At 44.5% G+C, this 18167-nt stretch overlaps 1 protein-coding gene across 11 annotated transcripts in view; it reads left to right on the plus strand.

The window, feature by feature from the left end:
• The first annotated feature begins 1827 nt into the window (after positions 1 to 1827).
• CASP8 (caspase 8) overlaps positions 1828 to 18167 on the plus strand; it is a 31901-nt gene continuing 15561 nt past the window's right edge. For 2 of the 11 annotated variants that reach the window (XM_079782766.1, XM_079782763.1), the window contains exon 1: positions 8120 to 8326. The gene's annotated coding sequence lies outside the window, so the exon portion shown is untranslated. The other 9 variants (XM_079782769.1, XM_079782770.1, XM_079782762.1 and 6 more) reach the window with 9 other exon arrangements.

Genomic DNA, 18167 nt, shown 5'->3' on the forward strand with positions numbered 1-18167 from the left:
GAAGGCGGGGAAAGCCTGTGTTCACTAAATAAATAACACCGTAGAGGGGTACACACAGCACCGAGAGTGTCGGAATCATTGCTACCATGGGAGTCCACCAGCCGGAAGTCACTCCCAGAGGGCAGAGTCCTTGAATGGACTTGTAAATCTGTGTGTGGCAGGGGCAGGGTTAGGGCAGGAGAAGGCCTTCACTCTTGAGGGTCAAAATAGCCCCAAAGGTGGATCCCAGGCCCCTTTGTTCAGATGTTCCAGTTGCCCTGTCTCCTGACAGGAGCAAGTTGGCACCTCGGAAAGCATTTGCTCTTGCATTGTCAGCGTCCAACTGGGGCAACACATTGGATCCAGATCGCTAAGGCTGGGGTAGCTGGGGTACCAGAAAGGTCCCTCTTTAGTATTCAGCAGCAACTCAATCAGATGTTTATCTACAGGGACGGGTAGTGGATGGCACATCCAGCAGGTTGTCCAATACAGGGCAGGGGCCGCTTCCTGGGACTGGGAGTGAATGAATTTGATGATGTGCAAGTCACACAGCCTACGGGAGAGAGAGGGGAGAGTTAGGTCCCTTCCCACAACCAAGCTCACGGGACCGAAGGTGCTCACATCCTCACAATTGGAGGGACACCTCCCCATCAACTGTAGGTGGGCAATCTGTTCTGTACCCTGAGCAAGGACTACACCTTTCACCCACCCTCCAGGGGAGTGAACCTTTATCATATATTGGTGGGGAAAATGAGACATTTTGGGGGGGCTAGCAATCTGAATCTGTGCCATTAACCTAATGCACGTTCTTACTAGCCTATAGTCTAGCCACTGCCCCTTTAATTGTCTGGTCCTGCAAGACATGTTTACTCCCATTTTAGAGAGGCCATAAACTATCCTCAGACGGAGTTATCAGTGCTGGTGCCAGGACAGGCCTTTGGTTGTGGTCTCAAGGCCCCAGCCCATGGGGCTCTTTAAGAACTTGCAAAGGGGACCAGAAAAACCCTTATTTGGGAGACAAAGAACTGGAAAAAATATAAATAGGGAACGCTTCCTCCATGTTTTTTGCTCAGAATTTGAGAAATCTCTGAGCTTGCCAGTGTAATAAACAATGTAACTCCATTTCTCTGGGCGATGCTTGGTTTTTCTCTGGTCTTCTGTAACAATATATTTGAACGAATGAATGTCCTGACTAGAATCCTGGGGAAAAAATTGAAACCCTAAATGAAAAAAAGAGCACATCATCATGCACTCATTAAATATTTGAACTGAGAAATGAAGAGATTATCTTCCCTTCCGTTTGGAGCTATTTTGACCCTCAAGAGTGAAGGCCTTCTCCTCCCTTATACCAGCCCCTGCCATACACAGATTTACAAGTCCATTCAATGACTCTGCCCTCTGGGAGGGACTCCTGGCTGGTATCAACGATTCTTTCACTCCTGTTTAGCTAAATTGAGCAATCCAGATCCCAAGGGAGAAACATAGGCAACCCCATCATGGACATGAAAGGGTTTACATTGAGGTAATTCGTCAGAGATCATAATCAGTTCACTCTAAATAAGAGGCCTGTAGGTATTTGCAACCAGTGCTGTGCTGACTAAACATGATTTGCTGAGTATAAGTGGTGTGTGGAGATGTGCTGAATAAAAGTAACTTCCAGTTACTGAAGAATATTGAGCATTGTCATCTGGAAACTATGTGCTTTCTCTCCCCCCCGCTCCTCCCCCACCCCACCGTCTCATGCCGATTGGCTAATTTCAGTTGCACTCATTCGACTTCCTTTATATTCTCGAGTAGTGAGAGAAGCACCCAGCAGTTCTCAACGACCTTTCTTGGTGAGAACACCTCCAGAAAGAACCATCTGTATTTGCCCACTGGTAAGATTTATTTAGAATTTGGGGAAGGAACCAATTTGTTTCTGGAATTGTCTAGGCTGGAGACCACTGGGACATCCAAATAGCACTCTTCTTTGAACCGAATATACATAAATTACACACTTCTCTGGCGACCACCTGAGAGCTCATTTGGGTCCTTGCAGCTTCCAGGGTACAGACCTTGCTCCTGGCTCGGCCCTTTCCCCTCAGCTCTGCCTTTTCTGCCGGGGTGGCTGGATGTCTCAGCATATTCATGATCTCAACTTACTAATGAGAAACAGCTTTAATTTTTGAGCTTCGAACACCCTACTTTCTTAGTCGTGGTGATTAACTCTCTCTCTCTCCCTTTCCCCTACTGTTTAAATAATTAACAAGATAAAAATATCCAGAACGATATTATAGAAAATGCAGGGCAAGGAAGTCATGGGGAGCCTCCCCTTACGGCTGGACCACGCGGGGTTGTCTGAGGTCTGCTAGCGGAGCTCTGGGTGCCACCGGCCTGCGTGCAGAGTGCATGACTGGGCGGACCTGGCGAGCACAGGCTGATCGAGGGCTGGGCCTTGCACACTTCCAAGTGGGAACACTGTCAGGTTAGGTTTTCAAAACGAGTCTTTCAATGAATACTATTCATTTCAAAAGAAGATGCAAAATTTCCCTTAGAAAATCAAGTGACAGCGTGTCACTTTGCAGGTGCTGACCCACGGTGTTGAAGGAGCTGGCGCGCAGGGGAAATGCCATTTCCTGACTTCTAGGGGCCGCCGAGCCGTGCCTGTTTATTGTTCTCGTTCTACGCTTTTCTGTGGCAGTTTTCATTTACCAACACAGCGTGGAGATTGTTCCAGGTCATAACCTTTCTTCTCCTTTTTATTTTATTTATTTAAATTCTTTATTGTTGGGGCATGCGTGTGGGGGGGGTTTGGGATGGGAATGGGGGGGGGGGTTGATGACAAATATGGGATACCTTAATCAATAAAGTAATTTAAAAAAATTCTTTATTGTTGAAAGTATTACGTATGTCTCTCTGGCCTGCCTTTTGACTCTTTTCATGGGTCAGCTTTTGAACAGAAGCTCTTACCTCTAATACATGAATGAATGACTGTCCAGTTGATCATTTTTTCCCGTAGGGTTAGCACTTTTTGTGTCCTCTTTAAGGTTCTGTCTACTCCAACATCATGAAGACATCCTCTTAGCGTTTCTTATATAGTTAGGCTTCTGATCCACCTGGATTTGCATTTCTGCAGGTAGAAGGTTCTTTTTTTTTATGGCTATCCAATTAACCCCTCATCCTATATAATCAAAGCCTAATATGCAAATTGTCCCCTCGGGAATTCCATCCACCAGGAATTCGACTGCTTGCTATGACGTGCGTTGATCACCAGGGGGCGGCATGGAACAAAGGAAGGCCCCAGCTGGCAGCTGGCAGCTGAGGGAAGGAAGGCCCCGATCAGCCCTGATCGCAGGCCAGGCCTAGGAACCCTACCCACGCACGAATTTCGTGCACCGGGCCTCTAGTTTATTATAAAGACCACCGTTTTCTTCATTTCATTGCAGTGTCATCTTTATCCATTATTGGTGATATTATATGAGTGACACTTTTTTTAAAAAAGTAATAGACCTAATTTTTTTAAGAATAGTTTTTAGCTTTATAGACAAATTGAGCCAAAAGTAGAGTTCCCATATGCTCTTCTCCTCAAACTTTCTTCTGTTATTAACATCTTGCAAGTGTGGTGCATTTGTTCAAACTGATGAGCCAATATTGACTCTTCTTCCTCTTTTTAGAGAATACCCTTCAGCATTTCATATAATATTGGTTTGGTGGTGATGAACTCCTTTAGCTTTTTTTTTGTCTGTGAAGCTCTTTATCTGATCTCCAATTCTGAATGATATTGCTGGGTAGAGTAATCTTGGTTGTGGGTTCTTGCTATTCATCACTTTATATCAGGCGTCCTCAAACTACAGCCTGCGGGCCACATGCGGGTGTTTTTGCCGTTTTGCTTTTTTACTTCAAAATAAGATATGTGCAGTGTGAATAGGAATTTGTTCGTAGTTTTTTTTAAACTATAGTCCAGCCCTCCAACGGTCTGAGGGACAGTGAACTGGCCCCCTGTTTAAAAAGTTTGAGGACCTCTGCTTTATATAATTCTTGCCACTCCTGTCTGGCCTGCAGAGTTTCTATTGAGAAATCAGCTGACAGTCGTATGGATACTCCCTTGTAGGTAATTAACTGTGTTTCTCTTGCTGCTTTTAATATTCTTTCTTTGTCTTTTGCCCTTGGCATTTTAATTATGATGTGTCTTGGTGTGGTCCTCTTTGGATTCCTCTTGTTTGGTATTTTCTGCGCTTCCTGGACTTGTAAGTCTATTTCTTTCACCAGGTGGGGGAAGTTTTCTATCATTACACTTGTCTTTAGGGTTCGAGGTGCTCCATTTCTTGGGTAGGGACATAGAATAAAGCAAGAACATAAAGGACCCTCACCCTGTTCTGAACGTCAAGGAAATATTGAAAAAGCTAGGTTGGTGACATGAATATTGGCATCGAAACGCAACAGTTACTTCAGTTTCCTCCTTTCTAGATGAGTGAGTGGTATGGGTCTTAGTCTGCAGTAGTTTTGGTCAGGTACCGGCCACCAGCCAGTTGCAACACATGCATGTTAAAGTCGGCGACTGTAACCTCTTCTGTCTGCCTGTGACTGTCTAATCATCTCAACACCAAAACAAAAATCAAAAGACTTACAATTCCAGCGGTAAGGACTTTTAAACAACTAGCTGAATCTCTCTGAGCAAGGCCTAGGAGGGGATGAAATAGATCGATTGGGATGCAATCTCTTTTCCTTTCCCTCACCATGTCCTGGGGGGAAGTATGTAAGGCCCAGAACAAAGGCCAGATGCTAGAGTCAAAGTAGGAGTGAGGATAGTTATGTGCAACTTAGTGAAAAAGCAACAAGCGAAGCACATGCACGTTCAGAAGATGTTTGTTTCACTGTCAGTATTTATCCTTGACTAGTGTCCTGTGGTTCAAGTCCAGATCAATGGGAAGGGCGTGCTGCAGAGGAGGTTCAGTCCTTCTCGACTTTCCCAGGGAGGCGTACAGAGCCAAATCGGCTTTTATCCTGAGTCCCCAGAGCAGGCCTTCCGGCAGGAGCTGAGATTCACGACGGTGGAAACCACTTGGTGGTTAAGTCAAACCAGGCCGTCCTCACGGTGCCCCGGGCGGGCGGGGGCCTCCCCCAAGTCCTGCAGCTCCTGCAGCGCCTCTAGGTCTTCCAGCTTCCCTGGGATGAAAGACCCCATCCATTATTCATTTCAATAACAAATAGACACAGACATACATATATGTCAAGACCGAGGCGAGAAACTGTTTAGAGCAAGTGACTGAATAATGATCCTTGCAGATCGCAGTAGGAAGGTAGCTAACTTCAGGTTCATGATTCCCTGGCTAATTATTCATCTTCCTTTTAAGAAAGAGCTGAGACTGGGAGGGCCTAGGGTCAATACCTGACAAATGTCACAAGTGGAAGCCCTGAGACACACCCTCTTCTCCTCCTCCTTCCCCACACTCATCCACAGCACGGCCCCCGAATGCCTCTGTTAACCTTTAATAAATAGCCAGATGTTTCTCCAGCAAAATGGTTTATTTGGGGATAACAAAGAATTGAAATTCAGGACATGTGGTCTAATGGGGTACACATGCAAGTCCAGAGAACAAAGGAGAGGAACACCCTTTGTGCTGTATAGACTGGGGGGGGGGGGGGGGGGGGGCTGGTGTAAAGGAGTCTATGGAAAGAAACTGAATGTGTAACCAGACAAACATTGGGTCCGTGCTGCCTGTCACTCCTTGAGCCAATTAAGCAGAGACAGGGTTGAATCCTATGTGAGTGTTTATTCCAATATTGCTGGCAGCATGGGAGAGCAGCAGGTCGTCCACAGAAGTCTGCTCTGGACCCACCATAAGCCGACTGCTTAGACTGGTAGAAGTACAAAGGAAAGTAGGCAAAAGGGCAAACGGCAGTTTACAGATATGCAAACGGGCTGGGGATCTTCCAAGGGCTGGCGATTCTGGTTTCTGCAGCAAAGTTGTTCATCTTTCCAAGATGATGGGCAGCTCCAAATGGGAAGGGCGAGCTGCTTTCCCAGGTGAGCCCCCAGGTCCGGAGGGCAGCCGCCAGCCAGGTTAGGATGTGCCTCCTTTAATCAGAACAAAGCAATCACGGTTAACAGAGCATGAGTACTATTTTCTTACAATTCTAGCTGGTTCCCTAACTTTCTATTTCTGCCCCAATCAGATGTTCAAAGGGTAATGATTTTCATTGGCTGAGTTATGGCAGGCTCCCATTGGCTGGGCTGTTACCGGGCAAGTCGGATCTCTTCTTCCTCCTGCTGAGGAAGGAAGTAGTGTAGTGTAAATTCCTGTTCGAGATGCAAGGTATGTTTCTTCCTGTTTGTGGCGAGTGGCACATCTCCGAGAGCGAGCTCTCTCTTCAAGCCTCTGTTTTACATGAGTTTTCTGTCGAATTAACCTTCTCACCTCCAGTGGCTGGTGCGTGTCTGCCAGGCTGGGCCTGGGTGCGGACTGGGGGATGAGCATAAAGTCTCCAGGGAGGCAATCCTGGGTTTATTGGCTGGCCTTGCCATTTGTCAGCTGATGGGCATTGAATTTAGTTTCCTCATCTGTACACATGTCCAGTCATTAAAATAGCCACCTTACAGAGGCTGTAAGCTTAAGCAGCAATGGTGGTGAGAACAGTGGAAGGCCTGGGGGCTGCTCGAAGTCCTCGGTCTGTTTTATCTCCAGGAATTCTGCTCAGGTAGGCATTCTAAGCTGGGGCCTGAAGACTGGTCTCTTTTTAAACCTCTGCAGTTAGTTCTCAGATCAGCCAAGTTGAGAACCATCATTGTTAATATTTAGACAGCGATTAACCCGCTTGGGGTCTTAGAGACAAACAGACCTCGTTCTGTCACGCACTAGCTCACTTGGCCAAGTCTTTCAACCTCTCCAGGCCTCAGTTTCCTCATCCATAAAATGGGAACAAGAATAGCACCCACTTCTGAGGTGCAATGAGCCAGTTTAGGTGACTGTGTCCGGCGCGCACACAATGTTTGGCAAATGTTAGCTGGTACCGTTAGGCCAGTTCCTTTTTCTTGGGTGACAGAGAACCCAAAGACCTTCTGCTCTTTGTGCATAGGCCAGTCTGTCTTAGCTCAAGTTCATTGCTTTTCCAGCACGTTGCGTATTTCAAATCCTAAGTGTTGAGGGAAGGAGGGCTAGTATGTTATTGTGGAATAATCCTGTTTGGTCCAACAGGACTGGGTTTGAGTCTATTATCAGTTTGAGTTTCAGTTTCCTCATCCATAACGCGGGAGAACAAGACCCTGCATTGCTGTGAGAATTAGAGATAACGTGTGTAAAGCATGCAGCATCTAGGTACTGCATGATTGTCAGAGTTTTGGTTATAAAATGCACAAGATGTGAAAACAAAAAGGCAGGAAACCCCTAAGGAAAGTCAAACAGGAAACAGAGACAGAGGAGTGGACGGAGGATGAAGAAAAGCTGGGGAGGCCCTGGGCTCAGGGTCCGGGGGCACAGATCTCCATCCATATTACCACCAGGCTCGACACTACACTGGCACTGGTGACTCCTCACCTGGGAGCGTGGCCAGGTTGCGACAGTGTTGTTACCTCAGGGCTGGGCCAGCCCAGCACCTTCATTTTTGTGCAGAATTCCCCCACCCCCCACATTTCTGCTAGCAGCCTGCTCTGACCCAAGGAGAGCCCCTGCCCTCCCATCTGAGGGGCTGGGCCATGGCTTCCGTGCAGAGTTGAGCCACTGCCCACTGCCCTGAGGGACGATTCCTCTCCCCAGACCTCTTTCAAGGGAGAATGGCATTTCACTTCCTGTCTTTAAAAAGGACAGGGGTTATTACTACTAAATGCAGTCAGCATAAGTGCTTTCCAATGAAGCACGCCCAGCGTCCTGTATTTAGTATGCGTGCTGACTGCTGTCACCTCCCGCTTCTGAATGGTTGGAAATTGGGCATCTGTCTCTTTAAATAAGAAACACTCCTTGTGACTCATCTGTTCTCCTGTCTTAGGAATCAAATTTTATTCTCTAGTTCTTCCTGTTGAGAAAGTTTCTTTCTCAAACACCAGATCGTGCCCTCCTGCCGCAGGGAAGTGTTTGCACAGCTCTCTGGTGACTTTTTAAAAGCCCTGCTGAGTTTGCTGGTGGATTGGGACTGTGAAGAGACAGGAAGTGAGTCCCTGGTGAGAGCCGAAAGTGAAAGAAAAGTTACTGGAGGCGGCTCCATCCCCACTCTTTCCTTCCTGCTTGTTTCATCGTGGGTTTTTTTTGTGTGTGTTTTCCCCCCTCTGGTTGTGTGGACAAGCCTTAGGAATTGGAGCGTGTGAAATTGGGAGATCGGGGGGGCTTGGCTTCGGGACCTGGTGACTATGAAGTTGCTGGGGCCGGTGGAGCAGGTGAGTGCCCGGTGCAGAGTGGCTTCTGGACACCACGTTGCTGGGACTTGCTGAGTGAGGACGCCCCTGGGTCCCGCCAGGATCGCCACGTGTGCTTCTCTCTGAGCGACAGCCACCCACCTGCTCCTTCTGAGCTCTGGAAATCTCCAGCTCCTCTGCTGCTTCCTCAGCTGTCTCCTCAGAGCCTCGGCGGCCTCAAGCATAGACAGTGTCTCTCCTGCTGGATCAGCTGGGAGATCCCACAAGACGTTACGTTTTGTTTCCTCTCCGTTTGGTCCTGGGCAGAGGGCTAAGTGAATCCTGTCACATCCCGGTGTCCCGGGTCCTTGGTCTCTGAGGCCCACTGTCCCCTCCTCCCCCTGCCCTGTTCTAGGTTCTTTCTTGATCCCGGCTTCCTACCCTCGGAGGTTCCCAAAAGACAGCTTTTGACTCGTATCCCTGAATTGATCTTGTCTTTGCAAAACGTGTCATTGCTTTGTGTGTGGGCACTACGTGACCTGTATGTGACAGGGAGCAAGTACTTTTCTCTGTGGTTCTGCTCATTAAATGGAGTTACTATTAACACGACATCATGAGGTGATGGTGAGCATTGTGATAAGAGGTGTTACCTGCTTGCGACAGTGGCTGGCTAAGTACCCAACAAGTGTTAGCAATTATTATTACAAATGTCTGACTTGTATTATTTTACTCATTCTGTTTCCCTTTTTTGAAAAGTAAGCACTTTGTGTAGTTTACACTCAGTGTATTTTGCCAGGTTCCACTTCCTAACCACTACACAGCATTGGGTGATGGACGGCTTCCCCAGTTCTCTATAAGGACTTGACCTGATCCAAATTGCAAATCTTTGCCAATCTGATAGGGGTAACGTGGGCCTCTCCTTGCTTTCTTCTGCATTTCCCAGGTTACTGACGAGTTTGAGCATCACTGATACACTCTGGCTATTTGAGCACCCTGCCAGGGAACCCCATGTTTGCAGCCATTGTCTGTCTACAGGGATTCTTTTCCTTGTCCACTGGCAGGAAACCTTTGTATGCTCCAGACAGTCCTGGTCCCGTGGCAGGTGCTGGGAACACGGGCATGAAAGATGCAGCTTCTGGGACAGGAGCTGGTCACAGAACAGAGGGACAGGGCTGGCTGGGTGCTCAGGAGGAGGAGGGTCGGGGACTCCCCCTGGGCCAGGATTTAGCGCGAACAGAGTTGCATTCTGTTGTTGTGTTTTCACTCAGACTTTACGAGCAGAATCAATGGTGTGAAGGACACGGGTCTTACCAAGCACCTTTACCTACGCCGCCTCGGGGGACGAGGTGTGTCCAGACACCTCACTTGATCCTCTGAGCAGTGAGATGGGTCTACGATCAGGCGTCCTCAAACTACGGCCCTCGGGCCACATGCAGGTGTTTTTGCTCTTTTGTTTTTTTACTTCAAAGTAAGATATGTGTAGTGTGCATAGGAATTAGTTCATAGTTTTTTTTTAAACTATAGTCCGGCCCTCCAACGGTCTGAGGGGACAGTGAACTGGCCCCCTGTTTAAAAAGTTTGAGGACCCCTGGCTACGTCATCTGGAAGCTTAGATTCCACTGGGGGAAAGAAAAAAGGAAGTTGCAAGAGAAGAGGTGGTTTTTTGTTTGTTTGTTTCTACTTTTAACATCAGAGAACATCTCAACTGACTGACAGCAAAAAGGCCGGGCTAATGTGTGTTTTGTTCACGATTACGTCTCCCAGGCTCCAACCATGATGAGGGCCCCAGGATTTGCCTCTTGGGTAGGGTTGGCTGGGTTGATTCCAGGGTTTTCTAAGCCACTGAGGGTGGGATCTGGTGGCCGAGGGGCCTGTGGAGGTGGCCCGTGTATTTGAGTGTCGATGGGAAAACCGCGAGACTTAGCTGTGGGAGTTAGCAGACCCTCTGTGAGCTGCGGTGAGGGTCCCCACAGTTTCCAGATCTCAGCATCTCTCAGAAGTGCTCAGTCAATATTTATTGAATGAAAACATCAAAGTTATATTTTTTATTTTTTTAAATATATTCTTGTAGATTTCAGAGAGGGGAGAGGGAGAGAGAGATAGAAACAACAATGATGAGAGAGAATCATTGATTGGCTGCCTTCTGAACATTGAGGATCAAGCCCACAACCCGGGCATATGCCCTGACTGGGAATGAACCCTGATCTTCTAGGCAAAACATAAAATTTATGATAAACCTAGACTATTGGTAAATTCTGGAAGTATGAAAAGAAAGCAAAATTACTCATCATTTAGTCCAACTTTCTAATTTTGGAATATGATAATGAGACCCCCCTAAAACACCCAGACTTACATAGGTAAAACCAACAATTTCTTGGTTCTACGAGCCTTATTACGAAATTGTGGGAGGTGCCACTCAGTTAAAACCGGAAGTAGAGCCTCTTCACTCTTCATTCGGCTCAAACTCTTGCCTTGGCTAGACCAGCGGAGAGCAAGCAGCGGTGAGGGTCCCAGGCCTGTGAAGCAGCAGCCGGAGGGTCCCAGGATTTGCCTTTGGTAAGGTCAGTTGGGCCTCTGGGGAGGAAGGCCTTTGATTCTAGACTTTTCTAGGCTGCAGAGGGTGGGATCTGGTAGCCATGGGCTCCTGGAAATGAGCCCTGTGTTTGAGCCTAGTGCCGGTGGGCCCACAGATTGCCCGTCTCAAGGCCTCTCTAGCTAAGGTTGATGCATTTCTGTTTTGTGTTTTTTTCTGAAATGCTCCAAGTACAGCGATCCTTATGCAGGTGAAACTTGTCAAAGAATAGAAAGCAAAAGTTAAATCTCGAAGAACGTTGCTGCTACAGCTAACCATTTCTCAGCACGTACCCACCCACATACATGCCCACGAACATGAACACACACACACACATAAACACACACGCACACATGCACACAGTCCTAATAATTCAATCATTTATTTATTTATTTTGAGAACTTTAAAAATTACAGAGAAAATTACTGACAAAATTCGAGACCGTACTTGTGGGGTTAAGCACTTATAGGTGAACTTGGAATTTCATTCAGTTTGAAAATGACAGGGCTTTGTTGAGGTTTGAACACCTTCACCGGGCTGTGCGAAAGCCCTGGTTTCAGGGGCTGCTGGGGACAGTGTTTGTGTGCAGAGTGGACATCTGGCAGGTTCTGGGGGAGTCCCCACTTTCCGGTGGCCATCCCGGACAGGAGGGAATAGCCACACTATCACTACGGGCTGGGCCGGAGAGCCATTTTCAAGTCCTGTTGAGCTTGAAATGAGATGCAGGTTTTTGTCTCAGACGATGACTGCAAGTTTTGGACTTCTTGTCCCCAGTTATCCACATCCCTAGAGGATCTGGGGTGCTGCTAGAATATTGCTAGAAGGATGGTGTGTGAGTAGATGAGGTTTATTTGTAGTTAAATCGTGGCCATAAGGCAGTGGTGGATTTGAGGTCTAAATTTAGGCTCCAGCACGTACTAGCTTGGTTTGTAAGGTTCTGACCTCTCTGTTATAGTGAAGTTAAGAATTCCTGTTTTTGTGCTTTGGGGTAATTTTTTGGTCTTTTAAAAATTTTTAAAATAATTCTAATATTTAAAAATATAATTATACTAGAGGCCTGATGCACGAATTTGTGCACAGGTGGGGTCCCTCGGCCTGGCTGGTGATGGAGGCCTATCAGGCGGGCTGGCCGGCCGGGGAAAGGACCGTGGGAGGTTGGCTGCTGGTCTGCGGGGGCCCGGCTGGCGGGAGGGGCCGAGGGCAGTTGGCTGGCTGGCCCTGCTCCCGTTTGGGTGGGGGGGGGGGCAATCAGGGTGGGGCTGGTCGGGGTAGAGGTGGCGGGCAGTTGAGGGGGGAGGGTTTGATCGGGCCCAGATGGGGCCAGTTGGAAGCCGCAGTGCGCTTCATAGCGACCAGTGGAGCTCCCGGAGGGTTGAACTCCCGCCCGAGGGGACAATTTGCATATTGGATGTTTTCCTTCACTGGCTTCCAACTGCAATTAGAAAAAAGTAAAAATCTTTGCAGGGTCTGTCATTGGAGCCTCCGAGTGAGACGCTCAGATCTGAGCCTCATTCATCTCTTACTGGCTCTGTTCTAAACTGATTTCTCACAATAGTAAAATGAGGATAATAATAGCAATTTTGTCAGAGACTAGTAGTAAAATGAGACAAGAAAACATGTTTTTATATTTATATGGATTATATGTCATAAACATATATCTCAAACAAACCTTTATTTATTGTTATATACTTTCAGGCATAAATTTCTTATAAAAATATTAAATATACTCATCATTATGTAATGCAAACAAATTACGTGAACTTATTGTTTAACAGATACTATATAACCGAAAGCCAAAGAAAACCTCCTGGAGGTGTTCCCATCCCCATCCCTCTCCTCTGCCTTGGATGCATTATATATCAAAATATTCAAGTGTGTGTATTTTATATATGCACATGCACACATTATATATGTGTGTTTATATTATGCATATATATGTGAATAAAATTGAGGGGGGGAAATAACCAAATGTAAGCAAAGAATTGCTTTTAAATGGTGAATTTCTAAATGATTTTTATTTTTTCATACTTTTCTCGCTATCTCTAAGGAACAAGTGTTACTTTTACTATTTTAGGATCAGAAAAATGCAACGAGGAATGTTTAAAAAAAATTAATCTGCCCAGCTGGTGTTGTTCAGTGGTTGAGTGTCGACCTGTGAACCAGGAGGTCACGGTTCAATTCCCGGTCAGGGCACATGCCCGGGTTGTGGGCTCGATCTCCAGTGTGGGACTTGCAGGAGGCTGCCAATCAATGATTCTCTCTCATCACTGATGTTTCTATCTCCCTCTCCCTTCCTTTCTGAAATTAATAAAAATATATTTTAAAAAATATTAATCTCACCAAGTTTCTGGCTCATGAGTTTGTCCAGGAAATGTAGGTCCCAGGGTCCCTGTAGCTAGAACCCAGTGCCAGCTGCAGCCTGTGGTTAATGGTGTAAACTCTTGCGCAGGCGATTGCTTTCCAGGCACTATGACTAGAAAACTAGGTGACCCAAACAAACAAACAAACAAACAAACAAACAGACAGACAGACAGACTGATTGTCAGTCTTACCAGTGTGTGCTGGGAACCCTGAGCCAGGAAAGAAATCTCACTAGCATTTTACTAAGTGGCCATTTTGATATGATGCAAAAATCACTTAGGAAACATTGTCATGTTACTGCAAAGATAGTGAGACGAGCGACATGAGCTGACTACCGAGGACAGGAGCCCAGCCCCAACCATGTTCTAACTAAACTCATGTTCTAACTACAGGGACCCTGGGACCTGTGTTTACTGGACAGTCTCCTGAGCTAGAAACTTTGTTAGATTAATATTTTTAAAACATATTTTTTAAATTTATTTCAGAGAGGAAGGGAGAGGGAGAGAGAAAGAAAAACATCAATTATGAGACAGAATCATTGGCCTTGAATTGTAATATATATCCCGGGTGGGCAAAGTAGGTTTACAGTTGTGAGTACATGAAACACAGAGTTCATTCTTGAATTATTATTTGTTAATTATTGTATTATAATTTATAATAATAATTATTAACCTACTTTTGCCCACCCTTGTATATATACTGTCAGAAAACACTTTTGAACAAAAGTTTTAAAAAGGTTTATTTCTTTAGACTCTAATATTACTTCTGGGCAATTATTCTAAGAGAATAATCAGAGGTGTACATAGAGCTTTGCATTTTAAGATCATCCTAAATGTAATCAGAGACTGGTTACATAAATTATGGTCCATGCATTTGATTTGCTGCTTTACAGATTTTAAAATTCATATTGCAGAAGGAAAAATGAAGACATCAAGGTGTACTTACAATATTATCAATGGAATATTGTGTGTTCAATTGTGAGGGAAAATATATAGACATAAAATATTTGGTATGAAAGACAGTAATTTATTATTAGGTGTTTATTTTAGGATGATGGAATCATAGGTAATTTTGATTTTTTTCTTTTTATCTTTTCTCTATTTTTTAAAATGAATACAATAAGGATTGTTATCACCAGAAAAAAATAATTTTGGAGGGGAAAAAAAGAAGATTCTGCTTGCATTAGACTCTTTGGTTGATTTTATTCTGTAAAATAAGATTTTAACACTGGTTAGAAATGATATAAAATTTTAAAGACACTGAGACAATGGTACCCAACAGGACTGGACCTAGGTTAGGCTCATTCCAGTATATGGATACAAATAGGTCTTTAAATAGAGATTTTAATTTAGAGGTATGTACATTTATAATGCACATGGTAAAAATTTGAAATGGGGAAAATGTTTCACTTTCCAGTTCACCCGTAGGCCTCTATTTCTTCTCCTCTGAGGCAGCCACCGAGTAACCTCCTGTGTGTTTTGTTCAAACATCGGTGAATTCTGAAATCGATGCACCACTTAATAATACATCACATAGATCACACATACCCAACCATGTTGCCCTTTCCATTCTTTTTAATAGTTGAATAGAGTAGCATCGGATATGGCTAAAAGCTTATTTAACTCTTCGGATTTTCATTAAACAGTTGTTTCTGCTCCTTTGTTATTTCAGGCAATGCTGCCATAAATAACCTTTGCACGCATTTAGTACACGGATGTCTAAGCTAATGAGGGGAAAAACCTGCCAGTTAAAGTGTGGGGTCAGAGGAGCTGCACATTTTATATTTTGAGGGATATGGCCAAATCACCCACCCACCCGTTCTTTGTTGAAAATGGCCTTTTGTCATTTCAATTTGCTTTTGAAAAAATGGATTGTGAATGAGGTTGGACATCCTTTCAAACGTAAAAACGCCATTAGTTATAAAAATAATAAAGCCACTGGTACTTACTTTTTTCTCTGTCTGCTTATGATCTTTACCCATTTAGGCACTGGATGGTCGGTCTTTCTCTTTTTTCCTTAAACTGACTTATAGGAGCCCTATTTATTTATTCCTTTTATTTAAAAAAATTTTTAAAATTTTTATTATTCATTTTTTTGCACCTTTTCCTTCTCTTTTTTCCTCTCATTTTTCTTCTCCTTTCCCCATTTTAATTTTTCTCTTTCTTTTCTTTCTTCCCCCATTTTTTTCTTTTTAAAAAATAGTTCTTTATTATTGAAAGTATTACATATACCCCCCATTTGTCCCCCATTGACCCTCTTCAGCCCGCCCCCACCCCCTGCCCCAGTCCTCACTGCCACATTGTCTATGTCCATGTAGGAGTCCTATTAAAAAAAAAAATAGTTCCTTTTCTATTACATATTACTGCCCATTTTTCCCAGTGCAAGATTTATTTATTTTTTGAAATTTTGTGGGGTTTTTTTTTCCCCCCAGAATATTTGTTTTTATTTAAATACATTTTATCAATCTTTCTTTGATGGCTTTTGGGTTTTCTGTTATTCTTAGAGAGGTTCTTCACTACTGTAAGATTATTTTTAAAAAACTCTCCTATGTCTTATCTTAGTATTTTAATTTTAAGGATTTAATCTTTGATCCATCTGCAGTTTATTTTGATGTAAGGAGTTCAGTTAGGACTCATTTCAGCTTGTCCCAGAAGTCTACCCATTTGTTCGAACACCATGTGTTTAAAAAGCCGCCTAAATGTGAAGAGCCTTTTTTTTGGTGGTGTGTTTGATTTGGCCATTTTTCATTGTTAACTTCTAATTAACATGTTAATTTCTCATTTCATTGTTAACGTCTAATAGCCAGAGAACATCGGCTGTATTATTTCTGCTTCTTTGGAAACCTATTAGAGTTTTCTTGGTGGACAGGGTTTGTGATCATTCTGCCCGGGTTTGAATGGATGCTTATTTCCCACTGAGAGGAAATGCCGTTAGATAGCGTTTGTCAGCTGTGCCAGGCGGGCCTTCTGTCGTCTGCCTATATTCAGCCTACCAGATTCTTCAGTCTCTGAGAGAGCTGTGTGGAAGTTTCCTGCTGTTCTGAGGAAAGTAAGTTCTTTGAGTTCTCTGGAGTTCTTTTTAAATGTTCGGTCCTTCTAGTTTTTTTTTCTTTTCTTGTAAGAACACGCATGTAATTGTGTCACTCCCCCGTGATCTTATCTCCATGCCTGGCGTTCTCTCTCCTCCGGTTCCCCCAAAGCCTCACTGCCTGCCCCTCCTCCACACAGTTCGTTCCCCTCTCTTAAACACAAGAACACACCCAGGCTGGTGTTTTAAGTTTCATTTCATTCACGCAGAGGGCACCTGCATACTTCTTAACGCGTGGCAGGAAAAGGCACATTGCTGTTCCTCACTCCTTCGCCCCCACATGGTCACTTTCCCCTCCATCTCCAGGAGGAACAACTTGATGAGTATGGTATGTCTCCCTCCAGACCTCGCTTTTACATACGTGTCTGTAGTCACGGAAAATCTAATTGTATTGTTTTGAGTATTTTTAAAAAGTAGGTGTATGATTTTGTTGTTGTTATACTGCAACTTGCTTTTTTCTCTCACTGTCACCATAACAACATGTTTTGAATCTCTATCCCTTTGTAGTTCGGAGGACGGAATGCACTTTTTAACCTCTGCATGACATGGTGTGGCATGACTGCGCCTTAGTTCGTTTAGTGCCCTTTATTGGAGGACACGTGGGATGCTCCTGGGCGCTCCTGGTTACCCGTCACGCTGTGATGAGACGCCAGGAGCATACCCTGGTGAGCACCCAGGTGTGTTTCTATGGAGTGTGATTTAGGGAACGAGCTTGCTAGTTTGTCTCTTTATATGCCCAGCAGTTTTGTCTGTTGCACTTTGAGTATCTTCTGTGAGGTGCTGGCCCCTTAAGATCTCTTTCGAACCAAGATATTTTCATGACCATCGATTGCTTTGGCCGTGAGAGGTCTCAGCCCAGCAGCCCTTGTGAATCCAATGCAGAGTGTGTCTTCCAAGATACCTTCCGTTCAGTTTCCTGACTCAAGGAGACTTGTCTAAACAATGTCAGCTCTACATTAAAAGGGAGGAAAAAGGTTTTGCCCCATAATTCTAAGAGAGAATTAATCAGAGCTAGGCACAGGACATATGCAAAAGCCTCTCAATGCACTATGGTTTTTAACAGTAAAGAAATAGAAAAATGCTTAAAATAAACTTTGATATATCCATGTGCTGAAAAATCTAGAAACATTAAAAATATGGCAAAGAAGGATATTTAACGGTAAGGATAAGTGTTTATTTTAAATGTTAAGTGTGTGGGGGGCAGGGACGTGTATACATCTGGATATGCAGCCTGATCCTAATTTTTGTATAAATGTGTGTGTGTGTGTGTGTGTTGTATGTAATGATAACTGGGACCATGTTATAACTCATTTTAAAACTTCACCAAAACCCCCCCACTGGTTTTATAATCAAAGTGCAGACAGGAAGGTGGTTTTTAAAAGGCTCAAAGTCTTTTTGGTCAGTTAAAAAAAAAAGTAAAGCTTACTGTTAGGGTCACCAAAGGAGGAATGCATGAGGCCAAAGTGGTGCTGGATTATAAATTTATTAGTTCATCTGGATACCAGATGGGCTGTGCCCCCAAATGGCGCCAGCACCCAAAGATGGGAGCCAAAGGTTTTTAAGGGACTCTCTGGGTGGGCAGAGAATTCTCTGTGCAGGTCCGGATCCTGGGAAGGTCTGCAGGGGAGAGGTGACGGTCTTAGCAAGTGGAATGTGGTCTAAGCAAAGGGGAATGTCTGTTGTGAAGTGGCCTAAAGGTCAGTTTTCAAGGGAGTGGGGATTGACTCAATTATGTGATCAGACCTAACACTTCCCTTAATGTGCAAATCAAAAGTATTTCTATTTTAATATCATATGTACAGAATATATGGATCCTGGTTCACTACCTCTGCTTAATACTTCTGAGTGTAATCAGGATTTGCA

Source organism: Cnephaeus nilssonii (genome assembly GCF_951640355.1).
Source record: "Cnephaeus nilssonii genome assembly, chromosome: 10".
Taxonomy (NCBI): domain Eukaryota; kingdom Metazoa; phylum Chordata; class Mammalia; order Chiroptera; family Vespertilionidae; genus Cnephaeus; species Cnephaeus nilssonii.